General features: G+C 40.3%; 1 non-coding gene across 1 annotated transcript; it reads right to left on the reverse strand.

Annotated features, from left to right (window-relative positions):
* Positions 1-19,429: 19,429 nt before the first annotated feature.
* Positions 19,430-19,536, reverse strand: LOC112438527 (U6 spliceosomal RNA). The gene has a single exon (XR_003026943.1). It is a non-coding gene; the product is annotated as a U6 spliceosomal RNA (small nuclear RNA).
* Positions 19,537-20,587: the final 1,051 nt, after the last annotated feature.

A 20,587-nucleotide genomic window follows, 5' to 3' on the forward strand; every position in this document is an offset into this window, starting at 1 on the left:
TGTGACTCTGCCCCAGAAAGATGTAGAGCTGCTATTAATCAGTGTGATTAGCTCTGAATGGGACAGCTGTGCAATGTACCCAAGCAGGGTTGGGGGGCTGCCTGGCAGCAATAGCGGGGAGGTGGATGGGTCCTGGATAAAATAGACTTGTTGCTTCTTCTTAGGGCAACTGAAGTTTGCTGGAATTGTGGATAACGCACTCAACGTCTTTGCTCCTTCTTCAGTCCGAGGGTAGCAAGGACAGTACCACTGCAGTGGCAGTGGCAGAGGGCTTTCAGTTGCCTCTGGTAGCTCCATCTTAGAGAAAAACAGAGACACTGCTACTGGAAATGTGCAGCCACCGAGTGGAGCAGATTCTCTGGTGGCCCAAGCTGGGGGTTCCACTTGTTGAAGAGCAGAGAGCTGAGGGCTCACAAGGATAAGAAATTGGGTTCTTTTCCATATGATAACTATGGTGTGCTATAAACTTGGGTGAAAGCCTCAGGCTGTTTGTTTCTTTCCCAGACCAATGTCAGCAGGAGAAGAACTTTGGTTATGGCAGTGGTTGGTGGGAGTGGGGGGCGTTGTCAGTTGCCTCTGGGATCCCCACATCAGGGAAACATAGAGCCACTACCAGTGGGTATGCTCAGTAAGAAGTGAGGTGACTGTTCTGTGGTCCCAAGCTGGGGACCCTGTCTGGTGAAGGGTGGGGTGTAGAGGCTCACAGGGAGGAGAGACTGGACCCCTCTCTATGTATTGTCTGTGTTATGCTGGAGGTGCCAGCATAGAAGCCAGCCCCTTTGTTCCTTTCCCTACCCAAAGGTGGTTAGGGTGGTACTACTGTAGCTGCAATGGCAGATGGGTTGTGGGTTGTCCCTGGAATTTCTTCCTCATAGAAATGCAGAGCTGCCTTCTGACTGAAGTGTTCAGGTGGAGGCAGGGTAGTTGTCTGGAATCCTAGGTTGGGAGGGCCCACCCAATGGAGAGAAGCAGGGACAGGGACCAATGTGGAGAGCAGTCTGGTCACTTTTCTGTGGGATGGCTGCCCTGTGCAGGGGACCATACTATTCCTTAATCACAGTGTACTCTTCAGAGCCTGAAGGCTATAGCAGCAGGGGCTGTGAGACAGCAAAATGGTGGCCAGCCTCTCCCTCTGGGAGCTCTGTCCCAGTGAAGTGCAAAGTGGCTACTGGTCCAAGAGCCCCAGTGGGGTGTGGCTGGAGTTTTCTGTCAGGCAGTCCCACCCTGTGAGGAGAATTGGAACCAGGGACCCATATAAGATACAGTCTGGACACTTTTCCATAGATTAGCTGCACTATACAGGAGATCTGCACCACACTTTACCGCTAGAGCCGGAAGGCCATAGCGCCAGGGGCAGTAAGACAGTAAAAAATGGTAGCTGGCCTCTCTTTCTGGGAGCTCCAATCCAGGGAAGTACGATGTTACTACCAGCCTGAGAGCCCCAGCAGGAAGCAGCTGGGGTCTCAGTTTGGAGGGTCCCACCCAGTGAGGAGGAGTGGGATCAAGGACCCAATAGAAAACAGTCTGGCCACTTTTCCGTGGGATGGCTATGCTGTGCAAGGGCTCCACACCACTCCCTAAACACTGCTTGCTTTCCAGAGCATGAAGGCTATAGCAGTAAAAGCTGCAATACAGCAAAAATGGCAGCCATTCTCTCTCTCTCTGGGAGCTCCACCCCAAGGAAGTGCAGAGCTGCTACTGGCCCAAAAGCCCCAGTGGGTGGTAGCTGGAGTACCAGGTCATGGGGTCTCACCCCATGTGGAGAAGTGGGACCAGGGAGCTGCATAAAAAATAGTCCAGCTACTTTTCCATAAGACGGTTTTGCTGTGCTGGAGATTTGAGTCACTCCGTAATTACCACTAGAGCCTGAAGGCTACAGCAGAAGGGACTGCTAGACATCTTCTCATTCTGGGAACTCCATTCTAGGGAAGGGTAGAGTTCCTACTGGCCTGAGAGACTAGATGGTGAGTGGTTAGAGACCCAGAGGCCAGTAAGTATTATTATATAAGATGCAGAGGAAGCAAGACCTGCAGTCTGTTGCTTCTCAGCCCCCTGGATTTGGCCCTTTTTGGGGGGGCATGCGAGAGATCCTGACTTTCCCTGCTGCAAGAGCTGCAGCTGCTAATGCCAGGCTACCCAGGGATTCAAGGCTCCTGGGAATCTGTGTGCCTGAGTGGCAACTCTGCCCAGACACCATGTAGCTCTCTGTGTCAGTCTGAATGCCCTGGTGTCATGGACTCACAGGGGGATTACTTGATACCAGGGTTGGAAAAGTTCATGGCAGAAGTGTGGGTTCCCAGGGACTCTTACTCACTCACTATTTCTCCATAGTGAAGAAGCCTCTCCTGGCTCCATGTTATTCTCTGGCGGGCAGTCATTCTGTCTCTTACTCCTCTTCATTCTCCATGGGTCAAGTTGTTTCCTAGATGAATCCCAATGTGTTCACCTGGATGTTCCAGTTGAAGATCTAGTAATTACTCACCACTCTTTCTTCTCTCCATGAGAGTGGTTCACACTAGCTTTTAGTCAGCTATCCTGCTCCCTTCCCCTGCACATTTATTAACAACTCAACTGAAACACCTACAAGACCTCTGGAATGGCAATAGGAGATCACCAGACACTCTCCTTTGTGAAAAATCTATTGAACTGGTGAAAATTTAAAAATAAACAATCAAGGGAGCTGCTGGCAAGATGACCAAATAGGAACAGCTTTGGTCTGCAGCTCCCATTGAGACCAACGCAGAATGCAGGTGATTTCTGCATTTCCAACTGAGTGGTGCCTGGAACCCCAGCGAGACAGAACCATTCACTGCCCTCAAAAGGGGCTAAAGCCAGGGAGCCAAGTGGTCTTGCTCAGTGGATCCCACTCCCACAGAGCCCAGCAAACTAAGAAACACTGGCTTGAAATTCTGGCTGCCAACACAGCAGTCTGAAGTCGACCTGGGACAATTGAGCTTGGTGGGTGGAGGGGCATCTGCCATTACTGAGGCTTGAGTAGGGGGTTTTCTCCTCACAGTGCTAAGGACTAAGTGGAACCCAACACAGTGTAGCAAAGCAGCTGTGGCCAGACTGCCTCTCTAGATTCCTCTTTAATGGGCAGGGCATCTCTGAAAGAAAGGCAGCAGCCCAAGTCAGGAGCTTATAGATAAAACTCCCATCTAATTGGGACAGAGCACCTGGGGGAAGGGGCAGCTGTGTGTGCAGCTTCAGTGGACTTAAACTTTTCTGCCTGCCAGATCTGAAGAGAGCAGCTGATCCTGACAGGAAGGGTTCTCCAAGCACAGTGCTCAATCTCTGCTAAGTGACAGACTTCCTCCTCAAGCGGGTCCCTGACCCTAGTGCCTCCTGACTGGGAGAGGCCTCCCAACAGGGGTTGAAGACACCTCAAACTGTAAAGCTCCAGCTGGCATCAGGCTGGTGCCCCTGTGGGACAAAGCTTCCAGAGGAAGGAGCATGCAGCAATCTTTGCTGTTCTGCAGCCTCCACTGGTGATACCAAGGCAAAGAGGGTCTGGAGTGGACCTCCAGCGAACTGCAGCAGACCTGTAGAAGAGGGGCCTGACTGTTAGAAGAAAAACAAACAGAAATCAACATCAACATCAACAAAAAGAACCCCCACTCAGAAACCCGATCCAAAAGTCATAAACTTCAATGATCAAAGGTAGATAAATCCACAAAGATGAGGAAAAAACAGAGCAATAACACTGAGAATTCTAAAAACCAAAATGCCCCTTCTCCTCCAAATGATTGAAACTCCTCTCCAGCAAGGGAACAAAACTAGACAGAAAATGAGTTTGATGAATTGACAGAAGTAGGCTTCAGTAGGTGGGTAATAACAAACTCCTCTGAGCTAAAGGAGCATGTTCTAACCCAATGCAAGGAAGCTAAGAACCTTCAGAAAAGGTTACAGGAACTGCTAACTAGAATAACCAGTTTAGAGAAGAACATAAATGACGTGGTGGAGCTGAAAAACACAGCAAGAGAACTTCGTGAAGCATACACAAAAATCAATAGCCAAATTGATCAAGAAGAAGAAAGGATATCAGAGACTGAAGATCAACTTACTGAAATTAGGCATGAAGACGAGATTAGAGACAAAGACTGAAAAGGAACAAAAAATGCCTCCAGGAAATATGGGACTATCTGAAAAGACCAGATCTCCTATTGGGGTCTCTGAAAGAGACAAGAATGGAATGAAGTTGGAAAACACACTTCAAGATATTATCCAGGAGAACTTCCCCAACCTAGCAAGACAAGCCAACATTCCAATTCAGAAAATGCAGAGAAGACAACTAAGATACTCCTCGAGAAGAGCAATGCAAAGACACATAATCATCCGATTCTCCAAGGCTGAAATGAAGGAAAAACTATTAAGGGAAACTAGAGAGAAAGGTCAGGTTACCTACAAAGGGAAGCCCATCAGATTAACAGAGGATCTCTCTGCAGAAACTTTACAAGCCAGAAGAGAGTGGGGACCAATATTCAACATTCTTAAAGAAAAAAATTTTCAACCCAAAATTTCATATCCAGACAAATTAAGCTTCAAAAGTGAAGGAGAAATAAACTCCTTTCCAGTGAAGCAAATGCTAAGGGATTTTATCACCACCAGGCCTGCCTTGCAAGAGCTCCTGAAGGAAGCACTAAATATGAAAAGGAAAAACCAGGACCAGCTCCTGCAAAAACACACCAAAATATAAAGACAATTGACACTAAGAAGAAACTGCATCAACTAGTGATACCAGCTAGGATCATGATAATGGGATCAAATTCACACATAACAATATTAACATTAAATGTAAATGGGCTAAATGCCCAAATTAAAAGACACAGACTGGCAAATTGGATAAAGACTCAAGACCCATTGGTGTGCTGAATTCAGGAGACCCATTTTACATGTAAAGACAAACATAGGCTCAAAATAAAGGGATGGAGGAATATTTACCAAGCACATGGAAAGGAAAAAAAAGCAGAGGCTGCATCCTAGTATCTGATAAAACAGACTTTAAACCAACAAAGATCAAAAAAGACAAAGAAGGGTATTACATAATGTTAAAGGGCTCAATGCAACAAGAAGAATGAACTATCCTAAATACATATGCATCCAATAAAGAAGTACCCAGATTCATAAAACAAGTTATTAAAGACCCACAAAGAGACTTAGACTCCCACACAATAATAGTGGGAGACTTTAACACACCACTGACAATATTAGACAGATCAATGAGACAGAAAATTAACAAGGATATTCAAAACTTGAACTCAGCTCAGGACCAAGCATACCTAACAGATATCTACAGAGCTCTCCACCCCAAATCCACAGAATATACATTCTTCTCAGCACCACATAGCACTTATTATAAAATTGACCACATAATTGGAAGTAAAACACTTCTCAGCCAATGCAAAAAAAGGGAAATCATAACAAACAGTCTCTCAGAACACTGTGCAATCAAATTAGAACTCAGGATTTAGAAACTCACTCAAAACCACACAACTACATGGAAACTGAACAACTTGCTCCTAAATGACTAGTGGGTGAATAACAAAATTAAGGCAGAAACAGTGAAGTTCTTTGAAATCAATGAGAACAAAGAGACAATGTACCAGAATCTCTGGGACACAGCGAAAGCAGTGTTTAGTGGGAAATTTATAGCACAAAATGCCCACATCAGAAAGCAGGAAAGATCTAAAATCAACACCCTAGCATTACAATTAAAAGAACTAGAGAAGCAAGAGCAAACACATTCAAAAGCTAGCAGAAGACAAGAAATAACTAAGATTAGAGCAGAAAAGAAGGAGAAATAGACACGAAAAAACCTTCAAAAGATCAATGAATCCAGGAGCTGGCTTTTAGAAAAGATCAACAAAATAGATAGACCACTAGCAAGACTAATAAAGAAGAAAAGAGAGAAGAATGAAACAAACACAATAAAATATGATAAAGAAGAGATCACCACGGATCCCACAGAAATAAAAACGAACATCACAGAGTACTATAAACACCTCTGGGAAAATAAACTAGAAAATCTAGAAGAAATGGATAAATTCCTGGACACATACACCCTTCCAAGACTAAACTGGGAAGAAGTTGAATCCCTGAATAGACCAATAACAAGTTCTGAAATTGAGGCAGTAATTAATAACCTACCAACAAAAAAAGTCTACAACCAGATGGATTCACAGCCAAATTCTAACAGAGGTACAAAGAGGAGCTGGTACCATTCCTTCTGAAACTATTCCAAACAATAGAAAAAGAGGGAATCCTCCCTAACTCATTTTATGAGGCCACCATCATCCTGATTGCAAAACCTGGCAGAGACACAACAAAAAAAGAAAATTTCAGGCCAATATCAATGGTGCACATCTATGCAAAGATCCTCAATAAAATATTGGCAAACCAAATCCAGAAGCACATCAAAAAGCTTACCCACAATGATCAAGTCGGCTTCATCCCTGGGATGCAAGGCTGATTCAACATATGCAAATTAATAAACATAATCCATCACATAAGCAGAACCAATAACAAAAGCTACATGATTCTCTCAATAAATGTGGAAAAGGCCTTCGATAAAATTCAACACTCCTTCATGCTAAAAACTCTCAATAAACTAGGTATTGATGGAATATATCTCAAAATAATAAGAGCTATTTATGACAAACTCATAGCCAATATCATACTGAATGGCCAAAATTTGGAAGCATTCCTGTTGAAAACCAGCACAAGGCGAGGGTGCCCTCTCTCACCACTCCTATTCAACATAGTATTGGAAGTTCTGGCCAGAGTGATTAGGCAAGGGAAAGAAATAAAGTGTATTCAAATAGGAAGAGAGGAAGTCAAATTGTCTCTATTTGCAGACAACATGCTTGTATATTGAGAAAAGCCCATAGTGTCAGCCCAAAAACTCCTTAAGCTGATAAGCAACTTCAGCAAAGTCTCAGGATGCAAAATCAACGTGCAAAAATCACAAGCATTCCTATACACCAATAATAGATAAACAGAGAGCCAAATCATGAGTGAACTCGCATTCACAATTGCTACAAAAATAATAAAGTATGTAGGAATACAACTTACAAGGGAAATGGAGGACCTCTTCAAGGAGAACTACAGACCACTGCTCAAGTAAATAAGAGAGGAAACAACAAATGGAAAAATATTCCATGCTCACGGATAGGAAGAATCAATATTGTGAAAATGGCCTTACTGCCCAAAGTAATTTATAGATTCAGTGCTATTCCCATCAAGCTACCACTGACTTTCTTCACATAAGTAGAATAAAACTACTTTAAATTTCATATGAAAACAAAAAAGAGCCTGTACAGCCAAACAATCCTAAGCAAAAAAAACGAACAAACAAAAAACAAAAACAAAAGCACAACAAAACAAAACAAAGCTGGAGGCATCACGCTACCTGACTTCAAACTATGCTACAAGGCTACAGTAACCAAAACAGCATGATACTGGTATCAAAACAGATATATCAACCAATGGAACAGGACAGAGGCCTCACAAATAACACCACACATCTACAACCATCTGACCTTTGACAAACCCAACAAAAACAAGCAATGGGGAAAGGACTACCTATTTAAAAAATGGTGCTGGAAGAACTGGCTAGCTGTATGCAGAAAATTAAAACTGTAACTCTTCCTTACATTTTATACAAAAAGTAACTCAAGATGGATTAAAGACTTAAATGTAAAACCCCATTTATAAAAACCCTAGAAGAAAATCTAGGCAATACCGTTCAGGACATAGGCATGGTCAAAGATTTTATGATGAAATCGCTGAAAGAAATTTCAACAAAAGCAAAAATTGACAAATGATATCCAGTTAAACTAAAGAGCTTCTACACCACAAAAGAAACTATCATCAGAGTGAACAGACAACCTACAGAGTGGGAGAAAATGTTTGCAATCTATCCATCTGACAAAGGGCTAATATCCAGAATCTACAAGGAACTTAAGCAAATTTACAAGAAAAAAAAAACATTAAAAAGTGGGCATAGGACATGAACAGACACTTCTCAAAGGAACACATACATGTGACCAAAAAACATATGGAAAAAAGCTCAACATCACTGATCATTAGATAAATGCAAATCAAAACCACAATGAGATACCATCTCATGCCAGTCAGAATGGTGATTATTAAAAAGTCAAGAAACAACAAATGCTGACAAGGTTGTGGTGAAATAGGAATGCTTTTACACTGTTGATGGGAATGTAAATTAGTTCAACCATGGTAGAAGACACTGTGGTGATTCCTGAAAGACTCAGAACCAGAAATACCATTTGACCCAGCAATCCCATTACTGGGCATATACCCAAAGGAATATAAATCATTCTATTATAAAGATACATGCACGTGTATGTTCACAATAGCAAAGACATGGAATCAGTCCACATGCCTATCAATGATAGACTGGATAAGGAAAATGTGGTACATATACATTATGGAATACTATGCAGCCTTGAAAAGAAACAAGATCATGTCTTTTGCGGGAACATGGATGAAGCTGGAAGACATTATCCTCAGAAAACTAACATAGGAACAGAAAACCAAACACCACATGTTCTCACTCTTAAGTGGGAGCTGAACAATTAGAACACATGGACACAAAGAGGGGAACAACACACACTGGGGACTGGCAGGGGAGGGCAGGAGACAGACAGCATCAGAAAAAATAGTTAATGTATGCCAGGCTTAATACCTAGGTGATGGGTTGATAGGTTCAGCAAGCCACCATGACACACATTTACCTATGTAACAAGCCTGCACATCCTGCACATGTACTGCAGAACTTAAAAATAAGAATTCTGGAGTTAAAAAATATAGTAACCAAAATGAAATTTACTAGAGTTACCCAAGAGAGCTTTGAAGTGGCAGAAAAAAAAATCATCAAACTTTGAGAGAGATCAATAGAGAGAATGTATTCTTAAGAACAGAGAGAGGAAAAAAAGAAAAATGAATAGAGTCTCAGAGAAATTTCAGACGCCATTAAGTACAACAAATGCATGTAATGAGAGTACCAGAAAGAGATGAAAAAGAAAACAAAAATAGTATCTGAAAAATTAATGACTCCAACTTCTTGAATTTGATAAAAGCATTAATCAAGACACCCAAGAAGCTCAACAAACTCCAATTATAGTAAATAGAGGCCTACACCGAAATACAACCCAGTCAAAATGTTGAAACTAAAGATAAAGTGAAAATCTTTACAGCATTGAGATAAAAATGACCCATCAGGAAGAAGAGAACCTCAGTAAGATTAAAAGCTGCCTTCTCACAATAAATAATTGAGACCAAAAAATAATGGATGATGACATATTCAAACTGCTAAAAAAATTAATTGAAAATCTTATATCCAGCAAAACTATTATTCAGAAATAAAGAAAAAGTTAACGTCACCAAAAATGACAGAATAGGGTATTTCAAAACTCCATTCCTGCATAAAAGCAATAATTAGACCAACAAAACCTGTCAAAATAAACATTTTTGGCCTTTTGAAACTTAACTTAGAAACTTCAGATAATGAAGAAAGAGTTAACAAAAAAAGAAGCTGCTAAATTTTAGTAAGAGATCATTGTAGTATATTAAATTCACCTAGCACCACCATTTATCAGATTGATTGTAGCCTTGGAAATGGTGGCTCATGTTCATTTTGTGGCTTGCTGCCAAAGGATGCAGTATCGATATTGTTGTTAAAGAATTTTGGTTGTATATTCTGACTTGTCTAGTGATTTTCTAAAGAATTGGCTCAGGAGTTTGCCTTGTTTTGCCCACCTCAAAACATTCTTAAGGCTGTAGTAGGCTCTTAGATGATATTTCCAAATCTCTTTTTAAAAGCTATACTAACTGCAGTTACTGGGAGCAAGGCACAACAAGTATGACAATCACCAGGCAGGTGGAAATGTCTTTTATTAAAAAAAGAGAGAGGTTGGGAAGGAAGACACATGCAAGTATAAGGGATTAGAAAGTTTCTGCATATTCTGAGGAATCTAGAAGGTTAGACAATGCCAGGGCTAAACAAATTCTCAGAAAATATTTTAAATGACCCCAAGCTTTCACATTTAACTGACCTTTAGGCTTCAAACAAACAGGAACTGAAGGCTAAGAAATATTCATACAAAGTCTGCTAAATATAGGAGTTTCTCAACACAGTCAAAATGAAAAGACCATGACAAGATATTTTTGTTGGCCTCAGTCATTTCAGAAAATCTATGTCAAATTACCAGCTGACCACTAAGATATCAGAATAAGAACATCAGTGACCACACATAACAAAATATACAGTCTTATAAAAATAGTTACAATAGTCACTAACAAATCAATAAACAACAACCTACAACAAGTAGCAACAACAAACCCTGGTGAGGGGAAGGTGGTCTCATTTCCAGAGTTAAAATATTAAAATCTTCAAAATATTCAGTTTTCAACAAAAAGCTATGAGGTGTGCAAAAAAACAAGAAAGCATAGCCAATTCACAGGAAAAATAATAAACAGAAATTATCACAGACTAAGCCAAGGTATTGGATACACTAGAAATAACTTTAAATCAATTATCTTTAATATTATCAGAGAACTAAAAGAAATAATGTGCAAAGAACTAAAGGAGTCAGAAAAATGATGTCCCCCCAAAAGGAGAATATTAATACAAACATAGAAATAATAATAATAATAAAATTTAAAATTCTGGAGCTGAAAAGCAAAATAACCGAAAAGAAAAAAATTCACTTGAAAGATTCAACAGAAGATTTGAATAAGCAGGAGAAAGAATTAGCAATGTTCAAGATAGATAAATGGAAATTATCCAATCTGAGGAGGAAACCTGACTAGAAGCTAAGAAATTTATGGGCCACCATCAAGCATAACAACATGACTATAATTGAAATCTCAGGAGAAGAAAGAAAAAGAGGCACAAACAATAGTTGTTGAAATAATGGCTGAAAATTTGCCAAATTTTATAAAACACATAAATCTAAACATTCAAGAAGCTCCACAAATCTGAAACAGAATAAAATCAGAGTTTGACACAGAGACATATTGAATCCAACTGTTGGAAGGCAAAGGCAAGGAGAGAATCCTGAAAGCAGCAAGAGAGAAGAGATTTTTTCACACAGAATGTATGCTCAATAAGATTAAAATCCAATTTCTCTTTAGAAGCCACAAAGGGCAGAAAGCAGTGGAATGTCATACAAGTGCTGAAAGAAAACTAAAACCCTATCAATCAAGAATTATTCATTAAGCAAAAATATACTTCAAAAATGTAGAGGTAATCAAGATATTTCCAGGTAAATAAGAACTGAGGGAGTTCATTTCCAGTAGAACTACTCAAAAGAAAGTGGTAAGGTAAGTATTTTTGGCTGAAATGAAAGGACACTAGACAGTAACTCAGTCATAGAAATAAAGAATATTGGTCAAAGTAACTATGTAGAAAAATAGAAAAGAGAATATTATTGTACTTAGGTTTGTAATTGTATCCTTCCAAAAGATATAATTATAAACATATACACACCTAACAAAAGTGCCCCCAAAATACACAAAGCAAAGATAAACAGAGTTGAAGAAGAAATAGATGGTTCTTCAATAATAGTTAGAAACTTTAATTATATAATTTCAATAATGGATAGAACAACTAGATAATAATCAATAATAAAACAGATGGCTTGAAAACAATTACAAACCAATGATACTTAACAGGAAGTAAACACCACAATACACATGGAACAGTCTTCAGCGTAGACTATATATTAGGCCACAAGCAAATTTTAACCGACTTCAAATATTGAATTTAAAGTATCTTTTTTCCAAGATAATAGAATAAAACTAGAAATTAATAATAGAGGGAAAATTAGAAAATTTACAAATATATAAAATTAAACAACGCTTTCTTAAAAACACATTAGTCCAAAAAAATCACAAAAGTAATTAGCAATTATTTGGAGAAAAATAAAAACAAGAACATAATATGCCAAAACTTATGGGCTGCAGAAAAAGCAGGGCTCAAATGGACATTTATACCATTTAATGTCCACATTAAGAAAAAAAGAATATCTTAAATCAAAAACAGGTTTTCTTTAGAAGATTAAAAAAAGAAAATGCAAATAAACCCAAATAAATAAAAAACTATTATTTCTCAATAAGATCACATCAGAGATAAGTAAAAGGAAGAATAGTAAAATAATACAATGAACAAAACAAAAAGTCGATTCTTAGAAAGTATCAACACAATTTAAAAAGTTTAGCAATATTGACTAAAACAAAATATTTTAAAAACTCTAGAGAGTGAAGATGGCTGACTAGATGCAGGCAGAAGGCACATCTCATAAAAATAGACCGGGACATTGAGAAGACTGGCAAACTCCAAGCAGATCTTCAGAAGGAAGGCATTAAGAATGGATGGAAATAGGCTCCAGATGCTAGGATGAAAGAGGAGGAAACTGGGAGCACTGCACAGAGATGCCAAGCACTGGGATTCTTTCCTGGCCCCTAGGAACTCTTACAGAAGGGTTCAGTTGAACAGGTGATGTGTAGCTAGCACACCCCTCACCATGGACCTCCAGAATTCTAGCTGCAGGAATCCGCACAACCCACACAGAAACTTGAGCTGGCAGGGAGAGCTGCTTAGAGAGGTGGCAGGGGCAGAACTCCAGCCTATACAGAGCCCAGAGGATTTGGCATGAGAACACTTCAGTGGAGCACAGCCAGGGAAGCCCATACTCCAAGGTTCACCATGATCCACTGGGATACTTTAACCTTAGGGTGACTTTTGTACCTTGACAGAACAGGGCAGTCTTGACTGTGGGATAGATCTAGTCAAGTCTGAGCACCTCAGTGTCTGCCAGTCCCTCCTGGGGTCCCAACCTCTTCACACCTGATTGCAGTGGAGCCTCAGATGCCCAGTCAGGGTGCTTTCAGGGGCCCTCATCACAGCTCCTTTGCAACCATACAACACCTGACTATTGGAGAGCTCCAGCAGACTGGCCCCTGCCAACACACACCAGCCTACCTGCAGCCTTCCCCATAGCAGCCTCGCCGGACTATTTTTCTGGCCTGCACTCACTCATTTCTCCCCCTCAAACATATTTGTCAATTTTTGCACACAGGTAGACCATGTCTCCCCTCCCTTGCTGGTATACATGTGTGGGTGCTACCCACCACACCACTGCTGCCAGCATGAATGCACCCTGCCAGCACCACCACACACCCACTGATAAAACAAGCAACCAATAACACCACTGCTGCCAGTGCACACATAAGCACAGATGCCAGCAACTCCACCCCTGCCAGTTCCCCACCCATACCATCATTGCTAGTGTGAGTGTGACCATGAATGCCAGCAAGCCCGCTCCTGCCAGTGACCCACCCCGCCATGCTGCCAGCACCACCACTGTTATTTGGCACAGGAACACTGCCACCCTGCTCCAGCCCATGCCCCACCACAAATGACAGGCATGCATCCCAACCACATTGCTGCAGTTACTGGCATGTGTGAGCTAGCACAGATACCACTGCCACCACCTTAATGAAGTGCTTTTGCCAGCACTCCCCATCAGAGTGATATGGCCAGAAGATTGGGAACACCACAGCCCCTCTAGCACAGCAGGTTTCTAAACTTGAGAGGCCAGAGAACAAAGCTGCCCCAGTACAAGTGGCCCACAGTTAGAGCACACAGCCCAGGAGTTCTGAGCTGAGCCTTGGCTGCCTGAAATCTTCCAGGAACAATGCCAGTTGACTGAACTCATGTTATACCACACTTAAACTTACAAGGGCATCAAATAAGATAAAAACAAAAAACACTATGCAAAGGACAGAAACTTCAAAGAATGAAGGAACATCAGCATGTAAAAATGAGAAAGTACCAGTGCAAGAACTCTGGCATCTCAAAAAGTCAGAGTGTCTTCTTAGCTCCAAATGACTGCACTAGCTCTTAACCAGGATGAAATGGCTGAAATGATAGACATAGAATTCAGAATATGGATAGCAAGGAATATCATTGAGATTCAGGATAAAGGTCAAACCAAACCCAAGGAACTTAAAAAGAAATACAAGTAAATGATACAGAAGATGAAAGACGAGATGGTCATTTTCAGAAAAAAACAACAACAAACTAATCTGCTAAAACTGAAAAACTCATTTCAAGAATTTCTTAATAAAACTGCAAATATTAACAGCAGAATAGACCAAGCTGAAAAAAAACTCAGAACTGAAAGATTTTTTTTGCAATAAAACAGTCAGACAAAAAAGAGAAAAATAAAAAAGAATGAACAAAACCTCTGTAAAAAGACAAAATCTATCAGTCGTTGCCACTCCTGAAAGAGCGAGAGAAGCAAGCAATGTAGAAAACATATTTGAGGATGTCACCCATAAAAGTTTCCCCAACCTTACTAGAGAGTACAACTTTCAAATTTAGGAAATGCAGAGAATCCGTGAGATACTATACAAGATGACTATCCTCAAGACACGTAGTCATCGGCCAGGTGGGGTGGCTCACACCTGTAATCCTAGCACTTCGGGAGGCTGATGTGGGTGGATCACCTGAGGTCAGGAGTTCGATATCAGCCGGCCAACATGGTGAAACACCATCTCTACTAAAAATGTAAAAGTTAGCCGGGCGTGGTAGCAAATGCCTGTAATCTTAGCTACTCAAGAGGCTGAGGAAAGAGAATCGCTTGAAGCCAGGAGATGGGGATTGCAGTGAGCTGAGAGATCGCCACTGCACTTCAGTCTGGGTGACAGGGCAAGACTCTGTCTCAAACAAACAAATAAACAAACAAAAACATATAGTCATCATGTTATCCAAGATCAAAATGAAAGAAAAAATGCTAAAAGCCCCTAGAGGAAAGGAGCAGGTCACCTACAAATGGAACTCCATTAGGCTAACAGCAGACCTTTAAGCAAAAACCCTACAAGCCAGAAGTTTTAGGGGCCTATATTCAGCATTTTATTTTATTTTATTATACTTCAAAGTCTGGGGTACATGTGCAGAATGTGCAGGTTTGTTACATAGGTATACACATGCCATGGTGGTTTGCTGCACCCTTCAATACATCATCTACATTAGGTATTTCTCCTAATGCTATCCCTTCCCTAGGCCCCACCCCCTGACAGAAGCTGATATATGTTGTTCCCCTCTCTGTGCCCATGTGTTCTCATTGTTCGACTCCCTCTTATGAGTGAGAACATGTGGTGTTTGGTTTTCTGCTCTTGTGTTAGTTTGCTGAGAATGATGGCTTCCGGTGTAATCCATGTCCCTGCAAAGGACATGAACTCATCCTTTTTTATGGCTGCATAGTATTCCATGGTGTATCTGTGCCACATTTTCTTTATCCAGTCTATCATTGACAGGCATTTGGGTTGGTTTCAAGTCTTTGCTATTGTGAACAGTGTTGCAACAAACATACATGTGCATGTGTCTTTATAGTAGAATGATTTATAATCCTTTGGATACATACCCAGTAATGGGATTGCTGGGCCAAATGATATTTCTGGTTCTAGATCCTTGAGGAATCACCACAGTGTGTTCCACAATGATTGAACTAATTTACACTTCTACAAACAGTGTAAAAATGTTCCTATTTCTCCACATCCTCTCCAGCACCTGTTGTTTCCTAACTTTTTAATGATTGCCATTTTAACTGGTGTGAGATGGTATCTCATTGTGGTTTTGATTTCCATTTCTCTGACGACCAGTGATGATGAGCTTTTTTTCATGTCTGTTGGCTGCATAAATGTCTTCGATTGAGAAGTGTCTGTTCATATCTTTTGCCTACTTTTTGATGGGGCTGTTTGTTTTTATTCTTGTAAATTTGTTGTAGATTCCAGATATTAGCCTTTTGTCAGATGGATAGATTGCAAAAATTTTCTCCCATTCTGTAGGTTGTCTGTTAACACTGATGATAGTTTCTTTTGCTGTGCAGAAGCTCTTTAGTTTAATCAGATCCCATTTGTCTATTTTGGCTTTTGTTGCTATTGCTCTTGGTGTTTTAGTCATGAGGTCTTTTCCCATGCCTATGTCCTGAATGGTATTGCCTAGGTTTTCTTCTAGGGTTTTTATGGTTTTAGCTCTTAGTTTTAAGTCTTTAACTCATCTTGAGTTAATTTTTGCATAAGTTGTAAGGAAGGGGTCCAGTTTCACTTTTCTGCATATGGCTATCCAGTTTTCCCAGCACCATTTATTAAAAAGGGAATCCTTTCCCCATTGTTTGTTTGTGTCAGGTTTGTCAAACATCAGATGGTTGTAGATGTGTGGTGTTCTTTCTGAGGCCTCTGATCTGTTCCATTGGTCTATATATCGGTTTTGGTGTGAGGACCATGCTGTTTTGGTTACTGTAGTCTTGTAGTACTGTTTGAAGTCAGGTAGAAAGATGCCTCCAGCTTGTTCTTTTGCTTAGGATTGTCTTGGCTATGCAGGCTTTTTTTTTTTTTTGGTTCCATATGGAATTTAAAGGAGTTTTTTCTAATTCTGTGAAGAAAGCCCATGGTAGCTTGATGGGGATAGCATTGAATCTATAAATTATTTGGGAATTATGGCCATTTTCATGATATTGATTCTTCCTATCCATGAGCATGGGATGTTTTTCATTTGTTTGTGTCATCCCTTATTTCCTTGAGCAGTGCTTTTACACTGTTGGTAGGAGTGTAAATTAGCTCAACCTTTGTGGAAGACAGTGTGGCAATTCCTCCAGGATCTAGAGCCAGAAATACCATTTGACCCAGCAATCCCATTACTGGGTATATACCCAAAGGATTATAAATCATTCTACTCTAAATACACATGTACACATATGTTTATTGCAGCACTGTTCACAATAGCAAAGACTTGGAACCAACCCAAATGCCCATCAATGATAGACTGGATAAAGAAAATGTGGCACATATACATCATGGAATACTACACAGCCATAAAAAAGAATAAGTTCATGTCCTTTGCAGGGATATGGATGAAGGTGTAAACCATCATTCTCAGAAAACTAACACAGGAACAGAAAACCAAACACCACATGTTCTCATTCATAAGTGGGAGTTGAACAATGAGAACACATGGACACAGAGAGGGGAACATCACACACCAGGGCCTGTTGGGGAGTGGGGGGCTAGGAGAGAAATAGCATTAGGACAAATACTTAATGTAGATTATGGGTTGATGGGTATAGCAAACCACCTTGGACCTGTATACCTATGTAACAAACCTGCACGTTCTGCACATGTATTCCAGAACTTAGAATGTAATTACAAAAATAAAAAAGACCACATTTTGGGTGCAGTGTACACTGCTCAGGTGACAGCTGTGCCAAAATCTCAGAAATCACCACTAAAGAACTTATCCATGTAACCAAAGCCCACCTGTTTTCCCAAAACTATTAATTTTTTTAAAAAAGAAAGAAAATTTAGAAAAGACCTAAGCCAAGGTTTTCCTGAGGATGTGGAAATTTCCCCTGTGGAGTTCAGTGACAGATTCTGAAGCCTCACATCAATTTCAGTACTGAGAGAGATCCTAGAGGAACAGAATCTTAATGCTGAATTTTCTGAATTAGTTATATATTTTCTTGGATTGACTGTTTTCAGTGATAAAGAGGCCAATAATCCATGGCATGATGTGCCAATAGAGATATGTAAAGTATTGCTATGGGAAACTCTTAATCAAATATTAACAAAACGCAAAGTGATTAACTACTACATGTTTGATACCTTAGAACATCTTTTTGAAAATAATGAGTACAATAAGATTGGCTTGTTGCTCCTAGATTACCAGGACAAATTAGGGAAAGAAAATGAAGAAAATGATGCGTTGGGGGCTTCAAATTTTCACCTCAAGCCTTGCACAAATAATGTGAGACTTCCATGTCTTCCCTGAAAGAAACCCTTATATCTTGTAGCAAAAAGGATGAAATTTCTGAAAACCAGCGCCAGGGTCTGATCCTATGAGAGGATAAATAACAATGCATATTGAATTCTCTATCTCAGAAGGTATTTTCTGTTGAAATAAAAACACTTACTGGGAAAAAACTGAATCAGGAAATTTGAGATGGGGACAAAGGGAAAATCTCAATTGTGCTGGAGACTTTGAATGTTTAAATTAGGCAGAGTTTTCTTACCAGCAAAAAGCATCATCTCCAACCTCGCCTGAGTCGGTAATCCTGCTTGGCTTAAGAATAGAAGACATTCCCTGAGGTAGCTGCTTTGTAAGATACTGCTGAGTCTTCTCAGGACCTATCTTTACAATTTCTCTTTGTGTCTATACCTATAACTAAATTCAGGTCCCAGTAAGCCCCAAACGCTGAGGTACAAAGTGTGACCCATGAAAAGATAAGCTACATAATCAGAGAACTTCATATTTTCTCTAATTTGTACAGAAAACAAGGCAAAATTCAAGAAAAAAATAAATGTCCTTAAATTTTTCCATGGCTCTAGTAATATCAGAAAAGGAATAAAAGTAATCATTTGTGTTAGACTGTAATAAGTCAAGGATGCATATTGTAATCCTTGGAGTAATCAAGAAAAAACAGTAGAAAAGTGTTAATAAAGAGAATTATTTTCAACTTTCATTTTTAATTCTGGGGTACATGTGCAGGTTTGTTACATGGATATATGAGACGATTCTGTGATTTGGGGTATAGATCTTGTCACCCAGGTACTAAGCATAGTACCCAATGGGTATTCTCTCAGAACTTGCTTGTTTTTGAAGAATTTTAAGTCTCCTTTGCTAAAGAAGCTTAATTTGATGGGAAATAAAATCTTCGTTGAAAATTCTTTTCTTTAAGGATGTTGAAAATAGGCCCCAATCTTTTCTGTCTTGTAAAGTTTCTACTAAGCATTCTACTGCTGGCTTGAAGAAGTTTCCTTTATACATGGCCTGAACCTTCTCTCCAGCCTCCTATAAGATTTTTTAATTTCACATTGACTTTCTTGAATCTGATGACTATGTGCCTTAGTGACGGTTGTCTTGTATAGTATCTAGCAGGGATTCTCTGTATTTCTTGAATTTGCATGTACACTGCTCTAGTGAGACTAGATAAATTTTTATGGACTACGTCCTCAATGATATTTTTCAGGGTGCTCATTATCTCATCTCTCTCAGGAATATTAATGTGTTGTAGGTTTGATCTCTTTACATAAGCCAATATTTGTCAGAGGTTTTGTTCAATTTTTAAATTCTTTTATCTTTATTTGTGTCTGGCTGACTTGATTCAAAGAACTGGTCTTCTAGTTCTGAGCTTCTTTCCTCAGCTTGGTCTATTCTTCTGATAATCCTTCCAATTATATTACAAAATTCTCAGTAAATTTTTTAGTCATTTCGGTCTAGGTGAGAACCATTGCTGGGGATCTAGTGGGCTTCTTTGGAGGTAAGGCACTACTCTGGCTACTCTAGTTTTTTGAATTGCTAGAGTTTTTGCATTGATTCTGTTTTTATGAAAACATAAGATTTTTTAACATGTAATGGTTCACAAATCTACCTGTCATCCTTGCATAGGGACCATGCTCATTTTCTCTGTATTCTTCCAATTTTAGTATATGTGCTGCTGTAGTGAGCACCTTGCACTGATTTTTTTCTCATCTGCAAAGACTCATGTTTCTTTAACTGTCTGGTAAGTTGAGTGTAGTCAGTTTACTTTCTTTTATAATGTTTTCAGAAGGCCAAGACTCTGTAAAGGATGTTTATTTGTGGCTGGATTGTTGTCCTTTGTTTCACAGGGATGTATGTTGGTAGAACTTGCGTATCTTCAAAGACAAGCAAGTGCTGAGAGAATTTTATGCAACTATACCAGCCTTACAAAAAATCCTTACATGAAATCCAAAGAATGACAACTGCTACCTGCAATATTTAAGAGTAATGGCCAGAAGATAGGCTCTTAGCCAGGCAGCCTTTTTGTATTGCCTCACACTGGTAGCCATGCTTTGTAGTTATGGGAGAGAGAAAGGTGACTCCTTCACTAGGTCCACTCCTGGGCCTTGGGGGAGCCCTCTCCAATCACTGACATCATGTCTGCATTTCCTTTGTTAGGTGGTCTGTGCCATGGGGCACTGTCAGGCAGAGGTTGCAGCAGAGAGCTAGGTCACACTATTTTCAGATGGGCCCTGTGGTAGGAGAAACACCCTGCTCATGGACCAGCCCATGAATCTGTGTGTTTCATCCCTCTCAGTGCTCTGACAGTGGGGGCCCTTCTCCTGCTTGAATGCTGACCACAGATATTATCTTGGCACTCCTAAGCTGTGTACCACAACCCTGGGGCACCATTACTTTGTACTCTGGACCTTCATGGTCACACTCTGGCTGAGTTGTGAAATCCAAAGTGCTGCCAGGCCACAGGGAAATTATTCAGTTGGAGCAAAGCTCTCAGGCTGGGCAGCAGAGGCTGTGCTGTGCACATGCTCCTTTAGAATAGACAGATAGGAAACCTGGGAGCATCTGGAGGGCCTGCAGAACAGACATGCCCTGTTCCTACGATGATGATGGCCCTGCTTTTTCCTAGCCTAGCAGTCACTTGGGGCTAGAGCAACTTGGAGGATGATGGGTGCCCTAGGGGACAGGCACCTATGGTTGTGCCCTGCTACAGTTGCCCTGTGCACAAAAGCCCATGGGCTC

The sequence above is a fragment of the Pan paniscus genome, chromosome X, assembly GCF_029289425.2.
Source record: "Pan paniscus chromosome X, NHGRI_mPanPan1-v2.0_pri, whole genome shotgun sequence".
Classification (NCBI taxonomy): domain Eukaryota; kingdom Metazoa; phylum Chordata; class Mammalia; order Primates; family Hominidae; genus Pan; species Pan paniscus.